At 45.7% G+C, this 22,047-nt stretch overlaps 1 protein-coding gene and 1 long non-coding RNA gene across 16 annotated transcripts in view; one reads left to right on the top strand and one right to left on the bottom strand.

The window, feature by feature from the left end:
* Positions 1-5,938: 5,938 nt before the first annotated feature.
* LOC143160514 (uncharacterized) lies at positions 5,939-7,208 on the bottom strand. The gene is made up of 3 exons (XR_012995391.1): positions 7,168-7,208; positions 6,101-6,218; positions 5,939-5,987 (listed from the first exon to the last, which is right to left on the bottom strand). It is a non-coding gene; the product is annotated as an uncharacterized LOC143160514 (long non-coding RNA).
* A 375-nt stretch (positions 7,209-7,583) lies between these two features.
* Positions 7,584-22,047, top strand: part of PTPRF (protein tyrosine phosphatase receptor type F) — a 396,981-nt gene continuing 382,517 nt past the window's right edge. For 14 of the 15 annotated variants that reach the window (XM_076340397.1, XM_076340391.1, XM_076340396.1 and 11 more), the window contains exon 1: positions 7,808-7,908. The gene's annotated coding sequence lies outside the window, so the exon portion shown is untranslated. Of the gene's footprint in view, positions 7,650-7,807; positions 7,909-22,047 lie in introns of those variants that run through there. The other variant, XM_076340381.1, reaches the window with a different exon arrangement.

Raw genomic sequence — 22,047 nt, 5'->3', positions numbered from 1 at the left:
AAGGAGAACTTGGAGATATGGAGAGGATGGCCAATCCCCAGGGCGGCGACTCAGCCCTGCCAAGTGCTCAGCAGGAGAGTGCTTTGGGGGCTTTGTGTGTGTCTGTGTGCCTCTGTGTGTGTGTACGTGTGTGTGTACACGTGTGTATATGTGTGTGCAGGAGGGAACAGCAGTGGAGAGAGAAGAAAGACATAGACAAGCCCGGGGAGCTGCTGGGACAAGGGTCAGCAGAAGGGAAAAGGCGGGCAAGGCTTGGTTTAGAGGAGGGCTGAGAAGGAAGCCTTGCAGCTCTCCGTAGGGCCCGTGGTGCAGGCAAGAGACAGTCAGGAATGCCCAGCCCACCTATTTCATTTGCTGAACATGCCTAACCCTTCAGTTTTGGAGAAATGCCATCTCAAGGTGCTTTTAAAAACAAACACAAACACCACTCTGTAATATTTGCAGAGTGACTATTGGAGGCAACTCTCCCACACTTTGAACAGCACTGCAGAAACCCTTTATTCCCAAATTTGAACAAAGTCTCTACCATGTTTATAGCCTGTTCCTCACCCACTTTATTGCTCTTACTTAAACTTGCAGACAGTAGTCTTCAAAGTTGGGACACATTTTTCAGGAACAGGTTTCCACATCCGTTGCTCTGAACATCTTAATGGGAACAGCGTTTAGAAAAGACACTGGTATTATCACCACAAAAGCAATTGTTATGCTGATGGGCTGCACCTTTCTGCTAGAATCGCAATGGACAGGTTAGTTAAATTTAAACAAAATTTATTCCCTGAAATTCTGACCATCTTTAATAGGAAAAGCTATAACCTCCCTGATGCACGAAACAGCCCTTGCAGCTGATGTCTGAAGCCTGCACCTGTTATTCCAAGAGGTGACCTCTGAAACAAGAAAGCCATTCTATATAAACACTGAGCTAAGTGACTTTCCCCATGTCTCCTCAGATAACACCCAAATATCTTTTCTTGTCAAAATCTTGCACTTGTCCCATACTAGACATAGTAAATCATGACAACCGGTGACTTATTTGAAGGCTGGAGCCCAAAGCAAGAGGTGCTGGTGCTGAAAGAGGTTTAACCAGTTGCCAGCCTCTAACATATTAAGCCATAAAATACAAATCTATTTTTACAAAAGCAGTTTTAAATGACCTGTCAAGACAGCTGATTCCCGCTGGGTTCTTTCTTTTTTTGGGGAGGTGGCAGAAGGAATGAATTAAAGAAAATCATTAGGGGATCACTTCAGTTTACTTCTACAATACATGCACATCCCGCAATAGGGTAGCAAAATTCTGGGAAGCATTTAAATCCTGTTTGAGCTTATGAGATTAAGCGTCACATATCCCTCATTCCGGCCTCTTTCCAGGTGCGAATCCTGCCCTGTGAGTGCTGTGAGGATTAGTCCCACAGACCGGAGGAGGACCGCTGCTCCAGGCTCGTACCCACCACCGCGGGTGTTCATCACAGCAAGGTCACACTTCACAGCGCTGCCACCTTCCCCAGCACCGTGGCATTCCCATGCTGTTCACACGGACCGACGACTGCAACCTTGTGTCTGGGCAGGGCTCGGATACTGAGTTTCACACTGAGAAAATTCACTGTGGGCTGTAAGAGGAATAAGTACAATTCAGCCATGAAATTCTACTTTTGCCAAGTTCACGGCTGCCTGTCGCACTCCAGGCCAGCTCTGGTGCCTGTAATACTTCAACCAGGAGATCCCAGCTTCCACATATGTAGCTGGGCAGGCCCCAACCCCCTCCTCTGTGCCATTGCTGTAGAAGACCAGAGTGCCCAAATTCTTCTGCTTGATTTCTTTGCAGACCTCAGCTGCAGAGCGGAGCTATAGTAACCGTGATATGCCCGAGGGCTCCTGCCACCCTTCTGAGGCCACTCTTGCCATTCACACAAAAGGCTGAGATTATCTGATGTGGGGGCAGTACTTTATTCCCATCACATTTTCAGGACTACAGCTCTCAAACACTGAAGTAAGAATACGGGACCCCCCATTTATTGCACCTTGAAAATTTCAGACCTGATCTTCTAAGTTAAAAAGAAAATTTGATAAACAGCAATCATGTCAGCTCCTTTGGGGATATAAACGTCAATCCAATATATTTGTCCTGTTTGCCTGTCATCTGTTGCAGCAGAGACGTGGTCAGGGTGATCCTTCTCCGGGTTACACTTACTGTCTCTGCTCTCTGAATTACCTTTTTATCTTAGGTGGCTCATGTCAGAGGGTGCTGCTGCGAGCAGAACCGAGGGCAGAATCCATCCTGCAATCAGACCTGAAGTCGATGATACCATCAAAGAAAAGCACTAGCTTTGCAATCCTACCAAATATTAAAAGCTGGGAAGAGGTGGAGTTCTCTGAGGGAGGAGATGCCGTTTGGGCAGAATCATTTTTGGTGCTGGGGAAGAGTATTTCGGGATACTTGCCTTGCTTTAATGTGAAACAGTCGGCATTACTTCATCTGCTACTTGGTTGCGAGCTGAAAATTTGAGGTGGATTTTTATTGCAGAAAGAGGGTGTGGAAAAGTTTAGTCAGCACAAAAGTTTAACCTCGCTAACAAGGTCTATAAATTTGCTGCAAGGATAAGGCAATACCACTCCCTTTCCCGTCTCAATGCTTATAAGGACAAGCATTTAATCAAAACCCACTCTTGTACACACGAGCTGTGTTAGTGGCACTCCTCATCTCCTACTTACAACACAACCTGAAGTTTTGAAACAGAATTGCTTTTAAGGTCTCTGAACAGTCTCCAGTATTTTCTTAACTGTTTCATGGCTTCTGTTAAAATGCTTTCAACATATTCTGAAAACTAAATATAAAAGGACACAGGACTAAAAATTAATATGAAAAAAAAAAGGATTGGCCTGAAATTTTGTTTCCAGAAGCTCCTGCTTTCATTGGTGTGAAAGCGAGGAGGGGAGCTCTCAGCCCCCAGATGGATTTTCTGACAAGGCTGAAATCAGCCGAGTGCTTTGATCCAATATCAGGGATCACTTCTTTACAGTTGTCAGGGAAAAAAAAAAAAACTTCTTCCCCAGAGCAAGTACAAAAGCCCGGTCACTTTGCAAACTTGGGCCAGGCTGGTATCACTGCTGCTGCCTGACTTGGGTCTAAGTGCTAAATCCATCCCTTCCTTCCTAGGTTGCCATGATCTGAAAGCTTGTGCTTTGAATTTTCCTCCCCGGGTTGCCGTGCTCTGAAAGCTCGTGCTTTGCATTTCCACAGGGCTATAAAAGCCCATGGGCACCGACCGGGCTTTCAAACCCGTTTGAGCCGACCTGTCCTCTGGCACATGGCACTGGGGCCGGTGGCTGATCTCATTTCACTGCTCTGCCACACACTCCTGTGCGACATTAGCTAAGTCAATTAGCTTCTGCGTGCATCTGGTTTTCATCTCTAAAAGGGGGACAGTAGTAATTTCCTACCTCACAGAAATCCTGTGAGGATAAATGTATCAGCTTAGGAAGTGCTCAAATACTAGTGTGATTAGTGTTCCTCTCCATCTCTTTGACAGCCTGTATTTTGCAGCCTGAAAGCCTGTGGTCTGCCAGACCGTAAAGGATCGGAGCTGAAGACCACCAGAGCAACTCCTGGACTGGCTGAGCACAGATGTCATTGCAATGAAAGCCAGAAAAATGCAGTTTCTCAGGGACCTGACAAGAACGGAAAGAAATGCAGGAGAGGCAAACTCTGGCAGGAAACAGAGGGGAGCAGAGACCACTCCAGCAGCAAGCTCACTGTATTTTGTATATTGTTTGCTTTAACTTACATGTACGTGATGTATTTTAGTCTTTCCATTACCATTCCTTTAGGGTTAGAAAAGGACAGTGAGATGATATCTCTGGGGTTTGAACACGTGGAGACCATGCTGCAAAGGATCACTCATCTCTAAGTCTGCTTTTCTGAACAAGTGATTGCATTTCGGGAAAAGTCTTCCATGGGACTCCATGGCCATTAGTACTCCAGATTTTGGCCCTTAGCAGAAGCAGGAGGTCATTTCAATTTCAGTCTCGGTGACCAGCATTCCCAGGGCCTTGCTCTATCGTATTTTATTCAGTCCAGAGCAGAAAACTTTTCCCATTTAATAATGCCCAAAATATATTTACACACCAGGAACAAATTGTCAGGTGGCGCTTTTTTTTGGTTTGTTTGTTGGTTTTTTCCCCCCAGTGAACTTACCTTTCTAGTTTACTATGAGGAGAAGGAGGTAAATGAACTATGAAAATTATTACTCATGTTTATGTACTTTGTAGGACCTAAGGCATCAATCAAGAGGGGAGCTTCACTGTGCTAAGCACTATGCAAAGCCGCAGTAAGAGACAGCACGTATCCTGACCAGATCTGGTCACGCAGCTGAGATGAACGATGCAGAAAGGGAAAGACACTTGTACCTACTTTACAGAAAGGTACCCGAGGAACAGAAAACTTATGGGCCTTGGCCAGGAAACAGAAGTAAATACCACTTTAGCATTGTGACTGCGCTTTTATTACAACACCGGCTTTTATTTCTTCAATCAACTATGAGCTGTAGTAAAGCAAAATTAAGGGTAAGTTGTTATCCTCAGCTTAAAGATTCCCCAGTCCAGACAACCTAGTGCTGCGGAAAAGGAAACATCAGGGCTGTCTCTCCAAGGCTGCAGTTCCTTCATTTGGAGAACAGAAATGGGCAACATGGATTGTTTTTTTTATTATCATTTGGAGCAAAACAGAGTATTCTAATAATCCTGTCTTACAAAGGAAATGAAAGAGTCTTGGGGGTAATATTGAAAAAATGGTGGGCAGTCAGTCATGGCCATATGGTCCTCAAGCTGTGCTGTCAAGTAGATCTACAGATGGAGATGTATTATCTTACATGAGCATCAAGTTGAGCATTGCACTAGGCACTTGTGAATCAGACCAGGAGACCTGACAATACAATTGACAATTACTATCTCTCACTAAGGTGAGAAAAAGTCATCAGCAAGAATACTCCCTCAAAAAAAAATACAGTTGGAGAATGGACGAGCTTCCGACAGGCTCTGCAGCTTACAGATTCAATCCAGAGCATTTAGCAAGTTTAGCAACACCTGAAATGAGAAGGGAAGTTGTTCTGACAAGTCTTAAAAAATTCAGAATCACGGTCTTTTGATTTTATACCATTTTATTATGTTAAATGCAGGCAAAACCCATCCCACAGTATCTATACCCTAGCTGGCTATCAAGTGCAACACATGGCAAGAATATGGGCGTGTACATTTGCTCTGAAGAGCTGGATCAAAGGGAACGAAGAGCTACCAGGAGCAGTGACCTCCAAGCCAAGTGCTGCAAATACACACCAAGACTTTGCCTTCCAAAAAGCTTACCACTGAAACGGCTGGGCAGGCTGGAGCCATGCAAGCCACCAAGATGAAACAACAGGGTGCTATAGATAAACTGGTGGATCAAACTCAGGGCTTTAGGACTCTTGTCCACCTCCTTCCAGAATACAGCTCTGGTGACAACATGCCAGTGTATCCTGTACTAAGCAAACTGCTGAAACGGATGCCTTTCCTTTGAGGAACAGTGCCCCACGACTGCAGAGTCCTCAGACAGGTATAGGGGTGACAAACTGGCCACCCTGTATTCAGCGAAGCACAAGGCACCAGTGCAGATTGGGCTCACACTATTCGTAGCCAAGTTTTTATGTCATGAAGGCATAGAGTGTATGGGGGAATAACACCGAGTTTTGGGTGGTAGCTGTATGTGAAAACTCTTTGTTTCGCGATTCAGATGATTAATGGCTTACGCCCATGGGACAATCATTTACCTGCAAGTCTTGGCTAGAAGCTCCAGGGCATCAGAAGTTTATGAGGCAGCTCTGTGTCAGTCACATGAATCCAGATTTGTGAAGGTGTTTAGTAACCTGCACCTTTACGTGTCTAAAAATACCTTAAAAAAAAAATCTGTCTCATAGATTGGCCCAACATTTCAGCGTCTCCACTCAAAAGGTCTTCAGCATCTGATAAGATTAGCAAAGGAGCGTTAAGCCACAAATCTTCCATTTTTCAAGCAAACTTAAAAAACCTGCCACTTCCACATAAAATGAACAGGGGTTGGGTTGATGTGACCCACCTTAAACTTGCCAACGTGGCTGCTGTGCGAGCTGGGGGAACAACTCTGGCGGCTCCGTGAATCCCTGCTCTGAGTAGGGATCTCCCGTCTTCCCCGTGGTCTTGCGCTCTGGAGCATCCTGAAGTAGATCCAAATTTTAACACAGAGAGCGGAGCCCATGGGCACTTTGGCAGTGCTGCGTGGCACTCGGCCAGCACCACTTACTCTAAGCTCCGTGGCCTCGCTGTTAAATGCACAGAAGGGCTGTTTTGCAGCAATATTTGGATATTGAGTAGGAAGGAAATATCCCTAGAACCAAAGGCTTTCAGTGCCACAGCTTCCTGCCGTGTGACAGGGGTGTAAGACTGGCTTCAGGTGTTCATTTTAAGGCAGAGGCGAGTGACGCATGAGGGACCGGGCATTGCATTCAGGAACGTGAAGCCCAGAGCTCCTCAGACTGCTTGAGGCAACCACGCTGGGGCAGAGGAAGAAGCTCTGCAAACTATTTGGCTCTTACCACCACCCTGGCTGAAAGGAGATGAGAGGACAATGGCAAAAGATCCTCAAAGGAGCACAGTTACCATGCACGAGAAATCCTAGAGACCACAGAGGGGAAAAAAATTAACATGCGGTGGGAGATGCCAGAGCCACCCCAGCAGGGCTCGTGGAGAACGGCAGCAGGGTGAAACCACTGAGCGCAGTGGTGTTGCCCACGCTGACGCAACCCCAGCGCCTAGGAAGGGTTGGGCAACGAGCCAAAGAGCACCAATACAATCGGTGCAGCTGACTGGCTTAACCCTTCCACCATCTAAAAAGAACGCAGAAAATCCCCCTCATTTTCGCTATTAGTTCGGGGCACTGGACGGGGAAGAAGCAAGGACTGCCGTAATTAAGCAGCTGAAGCAGCAGCGTGCTCGCCGACTGCATGGGCTGAAACAACTCCGAACAGCCACAACACGGTCAAAGCGATCATAAATCGCAACAGGTCTCAGCGTGGCGCTCACCCGCCGCTGACACAGACGGGGAGACGCCGCGGGTGGGTGGGGAGGGCTCCGGTCTGCCTCCCGACGGGCGCTCCTTGCACCTACCGGTTCCACCTCCCGCCGGCGGCCCCCGGGCCACCTCGGGTCTGACCGACACCCAACCGGCACAGCGACCCGGGCTTACGAGCGGAGAGACCGGGCGCGGGCAAGGGGCGCCCCTCCGAAGCACGGCGGGGCCCTGGCCCTCTCCCGCGGGCCCTCGGGTGGCTGCCCCCGCGCCGGCGGGGGAGGGCGGCGGGGCGGCGCGGGGCCCCCCGCTCCCAGGCCGGGTCCTTCCGGCAACGCCGCGCGAGCGCCCGCCCCGGGCCGCGGCCGCGCCCTCCCCCGCCCCGCCGGGCCGCCCCCCGCCCACACCTGGCCGGGGCGGGCCCTGCCCGCCGGCTGCGGGCCGACTCGGCGGGCAGGGCGGGCGGCAACGCAGCGCAGCGAAGGCCGCGGCGGAGCGGAGCGGAGCCGGGCTCGGCCGGGAGCAGCGCCGCGCCTCGCCGCGGGGCCGAGCGCGGCAGCCGGGGCCCAGCCCAGCCCAGGTGAGCCCGCGGGCGGCAGGTGGCGGCGCGGCGGCAGCGGCGGGGCGGGCTGGCGGCGGGGCGGGCGCGGCGCGCGGCCCCGGCGGGGGCGGGCTGGCGGCGGCGCGCGCGGAGCGCGGTCTCGCGCGGCGGCGGCGGCTGAGGCTGAGGTTGAGGCTGAGGGAGCGGAGCGGAGCCGCCGGGCGGTCGGCGGGGAGCGGAGCGGGTTCTCGCGCGGCGCCCGGAGGCAGCATGCGGGCGGCGGAGCCCCGGAGCCCCGGTAAGTGGCTCGGCCGCGGCACCTTCCCCCTCAGCCCCGCTCCCGGCGTGGCGTGATCGTCTCCCGGGGAGCCGCCAAACTCCGCCGCCTGTTGAGCCCCGCGGATCGGCACCCCCGACCGCCGGCCCCGCCGCCGCCCCGGGTGCCCTGCGGGGGCCGTCGTACGGTACCGGGGCCCCCCGTCCGCCGGGGCCGCCACGCGGTTCCCGGTGGCCGCCGGCTGCGCCCCGCGGGGCCTCACCGGGTCGGCGGGGAGCAGCCAGGCACCTGCCGGCGCTGCGCCGCGCTGCCGGGGGCGCGGGGCTCGCCGCCGCGGCGTGACCTTCCTGGCGGACTGCGGCGCTCGGGGCAGCCCCGGCGGGCGGTCTTCCCGCGGTGGGTTGGCGGGGGGGGCCGGTGTCCGTGTCCCGTGGGGCGTCCCGGGCGCGGTGCCTCCGCCGTGCGGGGGGGCGCGGGGCGATCGGCAATGGCCCGAAGCGTTTCCCCACGGCTGGTGCTGGCCGTTCCGCGCCGGGAGGAGGGAGGGCGCTGCAGTGGGGCGCGGGCCGGGCGACGGGGGGCGGCAGATCGCGCCTTCACCACCCCCTCCGGTGGGGCGAGCCGCCGCCTGGGAGAGCACGGGGCTGCCGGGCGGCGGCGTCTTGGGTGGCGAGAACAAAGGGCCCCCGGCGGGAGCGGGCAGGGAGCTCCGCCGCTGCGCCCGGGGTGCCAGCTCCCAAAACCGGGGCGGGGGGTGGTTCCCCCCCTTCTCCCCCGCCCGCCCTCCCGGACGAGCGCGGCTGCAGCCTCCCCGGGGCCAGCTCCTGCCCCACAGCCGCCTCCGTAACCTGTTGGGCCGCCTGCCTGGTCGGGAGCCTCGGGGGGTGCCCGGGGAAGCGGGCAGTTCTCCCCCGCGGGACACCCGGGGGTGCCAGGATCGCGTGGATAGGTGCTGGGGTGGGTGCAGGCAGCCTGCGGTGAGCGGGAGTTGAGGCTGAAGGCGAATGCTGCAAAGGGGTGTGTTTGCCTTCCTGGTGGTTTCGGCACCCAGAAACTGTTTTAAGACCCAACTTCAAGCAGTTCAAATACCTGGCGTAAATTAAATTTAATGAAAGAAAGTATTTTTGCGCTGTTAAACAAAGATCTGTTCCCACAGACCTTCTGTGTGGAAAAGATGTTCTCTGTTTCCAGGAGACTGACTGGGGCAGCTGTTTTAAAGCATTCTGGAGTTTTGTATTTATTGCAGATGTAACCAAATGAAGCTGTATTGTCAGTATCAAATAAAATGTTCTCTTGTCAAGTGTAGAATTGAGCTATAAAAAGTGATTTAGTCTGAAGATAACCGGATAATCAAAGCTTCAAACGTAAGTTACATTGAATATTTGCTGGTTTAGAGATCTCTGAAGGCGGCTAACTTGAGCAGGGACGGTGAGCAAATAGAGTTTCCTTATGCTGCTTGTATAACCACCTTTGTTCATTTTTCAAGGTAAATGTTAGAGAAATGACAAATTTAATTTGAGATTACTACGGTCCTGTGCTGCAAACGACTTATCTCTGTGTCTGGTTACTGGGTGATTGTTCTAAGCCTGCCAGTGTGGCTTTGAAAACAGCTTTTTAAATAAAGTCCATTGCACTCCTTATGATAGTGCAGGAAATGCGTGGCTCACAAGAATAGTTTTATGGAGGGAGCAAGTGTACTTTAATCCTGATTTCATTCTGCCGTGGTAGTTTGCTGTGGGGCTGAGGACGTAGGAGTAATTGATATCCGTACATTGAAGCACATGATCAGCAGCCTGAACTTTGTAAGCAAGAAGTAAAATTTGCATGGCGAAACGGCCGGTTTGTGATCTGGATGTGTGGTGGGTGACAGCGCTGGATTATTTAACTTCTTAGTTTCTGCCTTTAACCCACCATCTTAACGTGTGAGTTTCTTAGCTTACGTCACTGGTATGCGTCCTGGTCATTGAAATAGGATGCAGCATGACCATACATGTGAAGGGGTTAAAACAGCTTATGGCCAAAGAGTTAATGCATCACTTCAGCTCAAGAGATTTTTGTAGTTCAGCTTTGTTACAAGTATTGCCATCTGCCCTTTTCTTTGCATGTGCGTGTCCATAAATATATCTTGGATAAATACTGGTTGGGGCCGTTAGCAAAATAGTAGAAGCCACAGACAACATTTTATTCTCGTGCATGTTGCCAGTGAAAATGTCAGTTTCTGGAAAATCAAAAGTAGAAGCTGTCCTACGTTGTGTCTGCATTTGGTTGTGGGTTGAGAGGTATGTAAGTATTTTTAATTTTTTTTTTTTAAACTAAGTCCTGCTTTTGGGAATGTGAGATAACTGTCATTGGCAAAAGCAGAGAAGACAGTCAAAGCTTGTGATTATAAGGAGAAAGATCTAAGCTTGTAACGGAGAAGAAATGTTTTCCTCTTTGTGTCCACATAATGCAAGGCTGTGGGAAGATATGCTTAATGAGGATGATTATTGCTGTGGCTTTCCATAAATCCACTTGTAATGGAGGCTTTGTATAGTTACTTCTGAATCTGTACATTTAAAAACTGCAAATAGTGATAATGGAGTTGGCTAATAGCAGACTGTCAAGTAAGTGCAATCCTTGTGATAATGTTCAGTCATAGATCTCCATTTAAGTATTACTTTTAAGCAGAAAATGTTTCTTGTAGGTCATAGTATATGTAATTTGGAGGAAAAAAATTGTTGCTGCCTGTTCTTGAATGTTAACCAGCTAACTTTAATTGTGCAAAGGGTACTTTTTCTCTCCTGCTTTTTATCAGCTACCAGGTGATCTACAATTCAGTAGATGCATTTGATTTGAATTTAGATAGTAGAAAGGGATAATAATAATAACCAGCTTAAAAAAGCTGGCTGAAGAGGTCTACCCAAGCAGTCAACGTGCGGCTGTGTGCAAATTAAAGTTGGGACTTGTGCCTTTTGGAGAATTGTAAACTTCCCCGTAAAGCACTGGAGTGAGCTGAACGCCACTAGGTGAGAGTCTGAGCTGATCTTGTTAGTAGTATTAACCAGGACAAACCTTTCTGTTTCAGTGGTTTTTTTCAGTGCCTCTTAGAAGCCAGGGTTGAGAGTTCAATTACTCAGGTCCATTATGCAACTTAAAAATAAAAGGTGAAGGTAAGACAGCAGGGAAAAATTTTAATCTGTTATCTCACCCCAGTACAGAAGGATGTAAAACCGCCTATTATTTTCAAGTAAAGCACTCATAATAGCTACTGGATGTTTTAGATGGTGTTTTGAATGAATGCAGTTTTAACTTATGTAGCTAAGAAACAGCTTTTGAAGAAATCTGACATGCGAGTTGCTTATGTTTACATTTGGAAGAATTCATTGAGAAATATTTGTGATGCTCACCATCATTGTGTACTCTCCTTTAAAAGCAATGCCTTGGCTTTCACCTTTCATGCAGTTTGTGAGGGCTCCTTACGTGGATTTACTTTTGCTCAAAATCTGGCCATAAAAGTAAGCTTTGTTTCCACAAATTGTAGTGCAGCGTTCAAATCCAGAATGTATGCTTCCTTTCCAGTAAAAACTTATAATTACATGGGGCGGTAGCTAACTGGAAGGTATTGCAAAACATATGTAAGAATACTGTCGTACAAACTCTAAAACTGACAAATGACTCACTGCGCCAGTGCTATATCAAAATCTATCTATACACAAGGTTTAAATGACAAGTTTACTTTAGGCGGGGAGTATGCAATTTTCTTGTACTCTTTCTTCATCTAATGTCAAGTGAGCTTAATGAAATGGTATATGTGGGCATACAGGAGGCACCAGTTGTAGAGGTTTAATGAGCAAAGGGAACAAGCACTGCTTGGCTCTATTTGTGAAGATGATAGAGATGTAACTACTCTGTATATTAAAAACCAAGTCCATGGCACTGATGCATGTCTTGAGACATTTGTTTCTTCTAATGTACCTTGTCATGATTTGTTTATGTGCATTTACTAACATTTGTTCTATTTCTGTTTTCTATAGGAGAGGGTACTTGTTTTTTAGCAGGATACATATTTATCTTTACATATTTGTATTAGTTGAGTTTCTAACTGGCATTTCAGAATTTTGGCAATATTTTTGTGAATATAAAATTCAGGTCACTGCCAAAATGAAAACAGGATGATGTTCAGCATGGGAAAGGGGCCAATGATTGTAGATTAAAGAGGAAAAGACTGCTTTCCACTGCAACAACACAGGCTTTATTCGTGCCTGTGACTTTGTGATTGTGATTTATTATGAGAGGCTTCGCAGAGCTTTGGCGATACTGGCCCCCCCCACCCCCCCCCAAAAAAAACCAAACAAAAAAACCCAAAAAAAACCCCAAACCCAAAAAACAACCCAGGACGTGTAAGCAGGCAGTGACATCCTGTAGCTGGGAAGCCTGTGTGAGCTGGGAGGAGGAGAGGGAAGACAGTGGAGTGGAGGTATCAGGGTCTTGTGCCATTACATTGTGTGTCTCACCTGTATGTCTGTGGATGCCGGGGTGCCTGGCAAAACACCTGTGGGGAAGCCTAGCCTGCAAAGCTAAGGAACCCAGTATCCACTCAGCCCTAGGTGGAAGACTTTAAACTCTTCTCAACCTCTTCTTTTAATTTCTAATTGAGCCATAATCCATTCTGCCACAAAGCCTATCCCTCTGCTCTCTGTTACTCGTTGTCTTTCTTGGCTGTGGGGGAGACGTAGTGCACGTCCTCAGTCTTCGCCTTGTGTTGTTCAGGAGAGCTGTGGTGACCAGCGCCTGCAAGTGTTTTTAGTGTCTGTAGGAAGGTCAAAGTCTCCTCGGGCTGTGAAAAGAGGCTAAGGAAGGGAAGCTGGAGCACTTGCTATTTAATGTCCCTGGGCACACGGTGTATATACGCCTGTGCCTTAGTGGGGAAAAAAAAACAGATGAAACAGGTCTTGCTCCTCCAAGGACTCTATTATCTGAGAACTTTTCTAAAGATCAAAATACAGAGTTAAGTTAGGATTTTTGGAGCAGAGAATGGAAGCAATGTGTATAAAAAGCCTGGCTGAGAGCAAAATTGACAAAAGCATCTCCTAATACCTGGGCTCGGTACTCGGAGGAAGTAGCTCTGTTTGGATGCTTTCATTAAGTGCAATCCACTGTGTAGCTGAAATACAGCAATACCATTAATCTGGGAAGGGATAGGGTGGTCCCACTCTTATTCTTGTCCTTCAGCAGGCATAGAAGCTTCCAGTTTACAACCTGCCCAAAAGACACTTATTTCTTGGCACAAAATTTCAGCTGCAGCTGGCAAGTGGGTAAATACTTTCTTCCAGCCTTACTGGGAAAGAGAGGAATTATTTAGGTTGGCACAAGAAGTTTATAGTTCGGAGTTGTCAGATGAAATTGAACAGAGAAAAAATTTGAAGGCTGGGCATGTGGCATCGCTCTTTCAAAAGCAGTGCTGGAAATCTCATCAGCACTTGAAACCAAACAAAACATGTGTGTGCTTGACCGTGACGAGGAATTATCTATTGGCTTCATAGGCCTCTCTTCCTTATTTTTTTTTCCTGCAAGTGTAGTGTTTGACACTGAATTGCATGTGTGTATACAAAGGATAACATCTGTTCTATTTTATGAGGTCCACATAGCATGGTTGCTTTTTTATCCCTTCAGCGTATGGATTCTTCTCTCGTGTGTCATCCTCACTACTGAAGGCAGCCGGGCACTTGAGCTTTGTAATATCTCTTCTTTCTTCAGGAGCAGGAAGTTATTCATGGGATGGTACTTGATTCTTCAGTCAGATTTTCTCACAAAATTAGGTCTTACAGTGTTTTGGAAAAGCCATTATTTTTCTAGAGGGTTTTGTGAGTAGGGATGGAAGAGGGATGATTGTGTGTGTCTCTCTCTGGAGGAGTTTTGGTAATTGTTATATCGGCAGGTTAGATTTTCTGCACCAACCTAGATGTATTTTGATAGGATCGTTAATTGGGAAGGTAAATTAGATCTGAGAAGTATGAAAAAGGCTGGTCTAGTGTTTGGATTTTAGGTTATATATTTAATTTTTTTTTTTTTTTTTACCTGGCAGATCTTGTGCTTCTGATCTTTTATCTTGAAGTGGTAAAGAGGATCCTTTTGGACACAGTGTGTTAAGAATGTGTTGAGGTGTTATGTACTTGGAGGACATGAGATGGGGGAAAGGAGGAAAAAGTGACCTTGTTTTTGGATGAAGTTGTTGCCTTTTTATAAAGTACTGTTTTCTTCAAATACAAAGAAGTTATGTTTGTTTATATCTTAAGTAACATTTGTGTCACCAAATTTGATCAAAGGTTTAGTTGTTGCAGAATCAATAATTCTCTTAAGGAAAAACCTGTAATTTATGAATGTACTGTCCATTGTATTTTAACTACTTGTAATACAGAATTTGCAAGATTACACAAATTGACTAGAAGATGCACGCAAAATCCAATAATACATTTTCCATGTCAAAGCTCAGTGAAATATGAAACATAATTACCATAAACAATGAAAATTAGCCTCTTAAACCTATGAACTAGAAGGTGTGGAAATAATTTTGTAATATATATTCTCATTGGTTTTGTTGAGAGTGTTCTTGGGCACCACCAAAATTCCTTTAGTCTTATGTATTCTAATCTCTGTGTTGTTATGTAGTAAAAAAAAGTACTTGTAAACTTTTATTTAATCTGAGGAGGAAGCATGCATTTTTGAACATGCATTTTAGATATTGGCTGTCTCCTCACTATAGCCTTGTTCGTGGGTAGCTTCCAATTAATAAGGTGCAGACTTGAAGAATTACACCTAAGGAGACAAGTATTTCAGCAGATTGTAGAGTTACTGCTTTAATTCTGCCTCTTGACATGAAGATAGAATTACAAACTTTTGGATGAAAGTTTGTCACCTTCAATATACTTGTGAGATGGAAGTCTGTTGCTAACAGAGTTGCTGCTCTTGTTGGTTTGAGTTTTCTCTGGATTTGGCTACATCTTTGGAGCCTGTAAAACTACACTTTATGCTTTGGGTGTAGCGTTAAGGTGGAGTACCTGTTTGAGGTCTTTTGGCTCAGAAAAAGGCATTTTAGAATAGCCCTTCCATTAACCTAATTTCCTGAGGTCTGTCCCATTGCAGGGGGTTCATTTTAGCATAGGTCAGTAGGTGCCGGATCCTAATTTTTTACCTAGATAGGTCAAGACAGGGAGAGCTCATGGAAGCCTGTAGCATGGCCATGATTTTAGCTGCTTTTTTTGGGTTGATGCAAAGTGTAGCTTTCTGTTACTCGTAGCTGGATTTTGGATGAGACTGAAGCGAGCGTGGGCTCTTACTGCCCCCGTGTCCGAGTGGGCAGGTACCGCCCTTTGCACAGAGATGTCCACCTCCTGACAGCGAGCATCGCACTTTGTTTTTCTTTCTTTGCTGCTGACTTCCCTGGCTGTCTGGGTCTGCAGCCGAGGCCGTGATGGCAAGGGGTGCCTCACCTGTGCGCAGGAGAAATGCACAGAAGTGTAACGCGTGTGCCTCGGTCATAAAGCTTCAGCAGCTCTATAGGAGCAAGCTGTTGCTTCCGATAATTGTGCTCGGTTCCTACTATGTTTCTTACCTGAAGCTTTTTCTTTGTAAACAATGTAATAATACAGTGTGCTGCTATATGTGGCAGCAGCCTGTCGTGCTCTTCTAGTGATCCCCTGCCCTGGTGTCAGAAAGCTGGGCATCTTTTAAGAACACTTTTTTTTTTCTGAAGAGTTATCAAAGGCTTCTTCATGGGCCAAAACCATCTAGATAGATGGGCAAACGTTTGTCTTAAAATGACTTGCACAGAATTACTGGGATCAGCAGCTTGACTGCGGTAATGAAAAATGTCTTTAATACATTAGGAATCATGAATTGTATTTTGTTTGCTTAGATCGTTAGGTGTTCAGGGCAGGCACCATGAATTGTATGGTGTTAAAGAATACATTTCACAGCAGTTATGTTGCTGGAAAGCATTTATAAATGTAAGTTTGAATTAAAGATGTATTTTTTTTTCCTTATTAAACTTTGAAGAGTTGTGCTTTGAAGACCAGTGAATTTTTGATGCTCTTAAACATTGTCTGCAAGGAGCAGGTGAGGGATCTATTGACCTCCTGTTTTTCTTTTTTTTTTTCTTTCTCTTTTTTTTTTTTTTTTTTCCTTTGAGCTGATACCTCTATTGTGTGTTGGTTTTGGATGTTAGGAGAAATGCAGACATTCTGGTTTTAGTGTTTAGGTGGTAGGGTGGGCTGACACAACTGTGTTGGTTATAAATGGAGGATGAACTGTCAGATATTGGTTTTCTTCGTATCTGAAGTGAGTTAACAGCCTCTTGGATTCTTGTTGCACAGTTTAATTAAAATAAACACTATAATGCTAATCATTTATGTATTTTTGCCTGTGGGTGAAGTTTTAAATTAGAAGTAGCTATACTTCGGTGGAAGTGGATTTTTTTTTTGTTATTATAATAATAATGTTGCCTGTTTTCAGTCTGGTAATATTTCTGTGAGAGTGCATAAAAAAATATTGCTAGGCAGATTTGTTTTTGTTTTTTATTACCTAATTGTATATTCTAGTAACAATGTAATTATTACTTTTAACAAAAACTGCCTGACTTGAGTGTTTAATTCCATCAGACTCGAGCAGTCACTGATGAGGTGATAAATGAAGGTTATATGTAGAAGTGGATTTACAATTACTCGCAGCTTTGGGAAAAACAAAAATGATGTTTTGTTTCTGTCCAGTGACTAAAGTTGAAAATCAAAGCAGCACACCAGATTTTTTTTCTAATGACTGTGGTTCAAGGTCTTTTTTGTATGGAGAAGGGTTTTGACTGAGTTTGCCTCTTGGCTTTGAAGTTTCTGTCGCTTGTTAATGCAGCACTCCTCTAAATCTTCTGCTCCGGACTTCTCCCTGAATGGGTTTTATGGAAGAGCTCCTCTCCCAACCCTTCATGTGTCTCGCAGCTCCCCGTTCATCAGGAGGCGGAGTGGTGACGGCATTTTTACAGTGCGGGCTGAGCACTTCCATTCACTTGTGTTTATTTCATAGAATTAAAACAAGAATAAGTGTTTTGCTTTATTTGTTGATGTCTGATTAGGAATTAGTGGAAGAAACTGAATTGCTGGTGTGATTAACGGTAGGTTTTGTTTCTGATGTATGAAAGGACTCATTGTCTGAGGCTTTTCCTCCATCACGCTCTGCCTAATCCTGCTGAAATCACGCTGACGATGGCAGTGCTTGAGGCTCCTCGTCTTGTTTTCCTGCGTACTTAATCATACAGCTGGAAAAATTTCCTCTTCGAAGGGACGGTTGCTTCTCGTGCCGAATCTGCTGTCCCATTGTAGGGGCCTTGCTAATAAGGTGGGCATTACTTCGGGGGGGGGGTCTAGGGGAGAGAGGGTGGTTAATCTGAAATCTGCAAACTGATCTAATTTATGCTACATTTGGGTTTCGAATCTGGGCCTGATGGTTTTGTTAACACTGTCTATCGCCTACCTCTTTGCAGCCATAGCTGGAGGAGGTGAGCTGCCTCATTCTAACTTTTAATTCCTCCCAAATTTTTGTTACATCAACTTTCTGTAATTGCTGATGTAGTACTTCTATAGGGAGGAACTTATAAAATTGCTTTTGAAAACATACACTGAGCAATTTTAAAGTTCGAGGTTTGTAGAAATGTCTTCATTTCTAAAGTACATAGCAAGAAATTATAGGAACAACTGTTCCTCTTTCAGAAAAACCCTGGAAGAAGCACAATACCCTACCCGACGAACACTAGCCTTTCTCTTCGTCTGAATCAGGTTGCCATTCCAAGGTCTCAGTGTGATTTAAAAATATAAAATAAACTCCCCTGAGGAATCTATTAAAAATTATTTGGTTCACTGAACATTCAGTGCACGTTCAGTCTTGGAATCCGTTACATGCCTGTAGAAAGCCTTTAAAAATCCTCTCCAACAAAGTTGATCTGAGTGTGTCCCTTTGGCAGGTGGGCATGAGGGAATTTCATTGCTTTATTTTCAAAACAGAAGCGTGCGGAATTAATACTGCTTTTTATTATAGCTGTCTGCTAGTGCCACTGTATGCAGGGGTCGTATGTCAGCTCTGCTTTTGTAGTGGCAGCTTTCCCTGTTCCTTTAGTTGAAGTGTGTAGTTGTGGAGCTCTGGAAATAATTGGGAAATGCTAGGTTTTTTTCCTTTGAATTCAATTTGTAAAGCTTTATTACCTAGAATTAAATTCTTATCAGGTTGAAATGGTGCATAAATTCTTGTTGAATGGAGACAAATGCTATTGGAAATCGGTGAAACTAAGCTATATTTTAATCCTAGATTTATTTTCATTTCCGTTGTTGTACATTGAAAACACTTTGCATCTACTTTGTCCACCCTTGTTGGTGTTTCCGTGTTCTGATAATTTTTAATGGTTAAGTTTGAGAGACAATGTGTGTTAGATTCCCACTTACAGTGCGGTTGCGTGCTGTGACATGGGTTACATTTCCAGGTACCTGGTGTAGGTGTTGTCAGTTCCCATCAGCGCGTGCTGCCTTTGTGTGCTGAAGAGAGTTGTCGTGTTATTCAGCAAAAATATTTCTTTTGGAAGAATTTTCCCATGTTTTCAGCTCATGATGGAGAACAGTGATGTCTGCTTTGTCGGTTTTTGTATGCAAATGTTCATGGTTGCTCAGAGCTTGGTAGCTTTTCAGAGCCTAAAGTCAGGTAAAGACTTAAAGAAAACACAAATAACGGGCAATCCCTCTGGATATGCAAGTTTGTTTAATTAACCCACCTGACCTGCTGCATTTGAGAGCAGTTAAACATTTGGACAGTCAGCAGCCTCGTTAGTCATGTTTCATTAGGTGATGGCCTCCTCCATTTAAGAGTTTACTCTGTTTTGCTGCTTGTTGCCAAGCCTTGTGCGATCTTGAAAGGGAGCCTTGCGTGGGGGGCATGGCGGGTGCTTTTGGGGGTGTTGCTGAACCAGGCTCCCGGGAGGATCTGGGGATGCATGTTGCTGCAACAACTTCATCTGCAGTGGGTAGGGGATTGGAGGCAAGGGAGAAAATTGTTAATTGCGATTGTCAACACCATAAAGGTTAGCTGGTAGATAAAGTTACGAACCTAAGCAGAAATAGCAACGCTGCCCTGAGAAGTGTAAAAGACTTGTCAAAACCTAATCTAATCTCCTGCATTAACTGTACATTGCAATAATGAATAAATGAAATTCCAGCAAGCAGAGATGGTCTGATTTTAATAACTTCTCAAAAAATCAAAATGAAGTATTGTGCTGGAAGAGGCATGTCACGGTTATCCAAATTTCTTTCTATAGAATCGTTTTTAATTTTATGCAAGCATACACTAATGGTTTAAAAACTCATTTGTCTCCTTGTCAGCAGCTTGACCAGTATTTTAATACAAGAGACATGGTTTTATCTTGAACTGGTCTTGTTTTTCAATGGCTGTTGCAGCCAGCTGGAAAATTGTTTGACTTTTTAACTGCTGTGGTTTTGATGTGGTGTCTACTGTAAGGAAGTAAAATTTATGTAAAACCAGTGACACTTTCAGTTGTATTTCCATTTTGTTTCAAGGGGAGGGGAGCAGGTGTTGATGCTGAAGCACTCAGTCTTGCCCTTTTTCTAAAGATCTGTGGTAACTGTATTATGACTAGAAAAAATTCCTATCCTTGCCAAAATCTGAGGAAAGTAAGGAGGAAATAGCTGCTGCAATTCTAACTTGGTGCATTTCTGGATGCATTGCTGAGGCTGTTCTGGTAGAAATATGGCTGGTAAATTTTATGGGAGAAAAAGCTAGCACAAGAAAAACCTTCTTGGGATGCAAATGTGGTTTTAAAAATGCTGATAGTATCTTTTTGTCTATTCTGGCAAGAAAAGAGCATGATTATAATGTGTTTTCATCATACAGGTTTTGTGAGTGACTAGACAGGATTGAGCTCTGAATTCCTGACTTTGGAGTGTCCAAATTGTGCATAATTAACTTAAAAGTCAGTTTTTGGAGACTCAAATGTTTCACAGGAAAATTAATGAGAAATTTAGTGTGATGTACTACTCTTTTCAGTATGCTTTTCTCACCTGAAATTACCGAGTTATAAATATTTTAAATCGAAAATGGTTCTTAAACTTTGAGTCTGAAATGACCTATGAACAAGTATTCTCCTGTATTTGTGGCCTCAAAGTGAAAAATGTTTTGATTAATAGAACCACTAGATTAGTTTTCATGGTACTTTGCTGTGACACAGGTGTAGTTTCTAGGTGTGCTTAAAAGGTGTAAGTTTGGCAGACTTTCTGCTGTATCTTTTCACCTAATTGCTTTGAGTTTGCATACAATCTTGTTAATTAAATTGTTTTTGCATGATCGCTAAAGCATCACTGAATAGGTAAAAATTGCTTTGTATGGATCAAAGGGTTCGTGGTTCAGTATCAGCTGTGTTGGGAGTGTTGGGTGCTGCTGTTAGAGGAGGGCAGCGTGGTGTTGCTCTGCGCCTGCCCGCGGAAATGCGGTTGCCTGAGCCATCAGAAAGGAAAACAAAATAGTTTGGCTCGGTGTGAAATAACTTGCACCGCTCGGTTTTGCAGTGCTGTCTTTTGTGTGCATCTACGTGAGGAGCAAGTATGTTTGCAGGGTGGCTTTCTCTGTTAATGCGTTCTCACTTTGGTCGGGGTGCAGAGCTGCCGGAGGGGATGACACTGGGTGTTTGTCAGGTTGTCATGCTGCCCGCTGATGCTGTGAGACCTTCTCAGAAGGGTTGTCTTGCTACAACCATTGTGGGTAAGTGCAAACGAATGACCTCAGAGGAGGTTTTAAGGCAAAGGCATCACCACGAAGGTAACTCCTGGAGACCAACCCAGCCCGACAGCCGTGGGCTTAGTTTTCCAAGCACTGGCCATGACCTTGGCTGTGCACGGGCGAGCTACAAGAGCTACTGACAAGCTACAGAAATCCTGGGTGGATGCGTAGCCTCTCACTTTGTTTAATAGTGGATTTTTTTTTTCTTTTTCAAGGAGGGACAGAGAAGATGTCGGGAGTTCCCAGCTACAACGCTTTTCAGATCCTTATTTGAAAGTGTTTTAAACAAGGGACATCAGAAGCTGAGATACAAAGCAACCTTTTGAAGTTAAAAGTGGGTCTGCATGAAAATGAACTGCTTGTCTGTGAAAAGAGTCAAGTGTGAAAGGATAGGATGGTTTCACTAAATGAATTTGATAGTCTGAGTAAGTGTGGTGAGGCAGAGAGGAGAGTCTCTGGAAAGGTCAGGACTGAGCATGTGACTCTAGACGAGGCGGTGGAAAGACATGAAAGGGATTGAGTGGAAATGCCTCAGTTTACACTTTTTTTTACTTAGAAGCGATTTATTTATTTTGGTGAAGGTGGTCATAAAAAGGGAACTTTAGAAGCTTGCCATGGAGAAGTGGGGAATCTGACTCCTTTGGGATCTTGTACCTTTTTCATTCAACTTTTGTGTGGTTTCAAATAGCTAAAAGATCAAAGCCCAGAGGAACTCCTTGTTACATGTGCTGTCCCATTTGTAGGACTGCTCTATCCTACACACTCTCTGCAGTTGAGCACTTCAGAAGCTTTTTGTCCCAAGTACAGCATTTCTTATTATTGCTGGCTCGTTTTCAGTGATCCATGTAACTTGCAGATTTTATAGAATCACAGAATAGTTTGGGTTTGAAGGGGCCTTTAAAGGTCATCTAGTCCAACCCCCCTGCAATGAGCAGGGGCATCTTCAACCAGATCAGGTTGCTCAGAGCCCCGTCCAACCTGACCTTGAATGTTTCCAGGGATGGGGCATCCACCACCTCTCGGGGCAGCCTGTTCCTGTGCTTCACCACCCTCAGCGTAAAAAATTTCTTCCTTATACCTAGTCTGAATCTACCCTCTTTTAGTTTAAAACCATTCCCCCTTGTCCTGTCTCAACAGGCCCTGCTAAACAGTCTGCCGCCATCTTTTTTATAAGCCCCCTTTAAGTACTGATAGGCTGCAATGAGGTCTCCCCGAAGCCTTCTCTTCTCCAGGCTGAACAACCCCAACTCTCTCAGCCTTTCTTCATAGGAGAGGTGGTCCATCCCCCTGATCATTTTCGTGGCCCTCTTCTGGACCCGCTCCAACAGGTCTGTGTCTTTCTTATGCTGAGGGCTCCAGAGC

The sequence above is a fragment of the Aptenodytes patagonicus genome, chromosome 5, assembly GCF_965638725.1.
Source record: "Aptenodytes patagonicus chromosome 5, bAptPat1.pri.cur, whole genome shotgun sequence".
NCBI lineage: Eukaryota > Metazoa > Chordata > Aves > Sphenisciformes > Spheniscidae > Aptenodytes > Aptenodytes patagonicus.
Note: the sequence above shows the minus strand (reverse complement) of the source record. Positions and strands in the feature narration are given on the sequence as shown.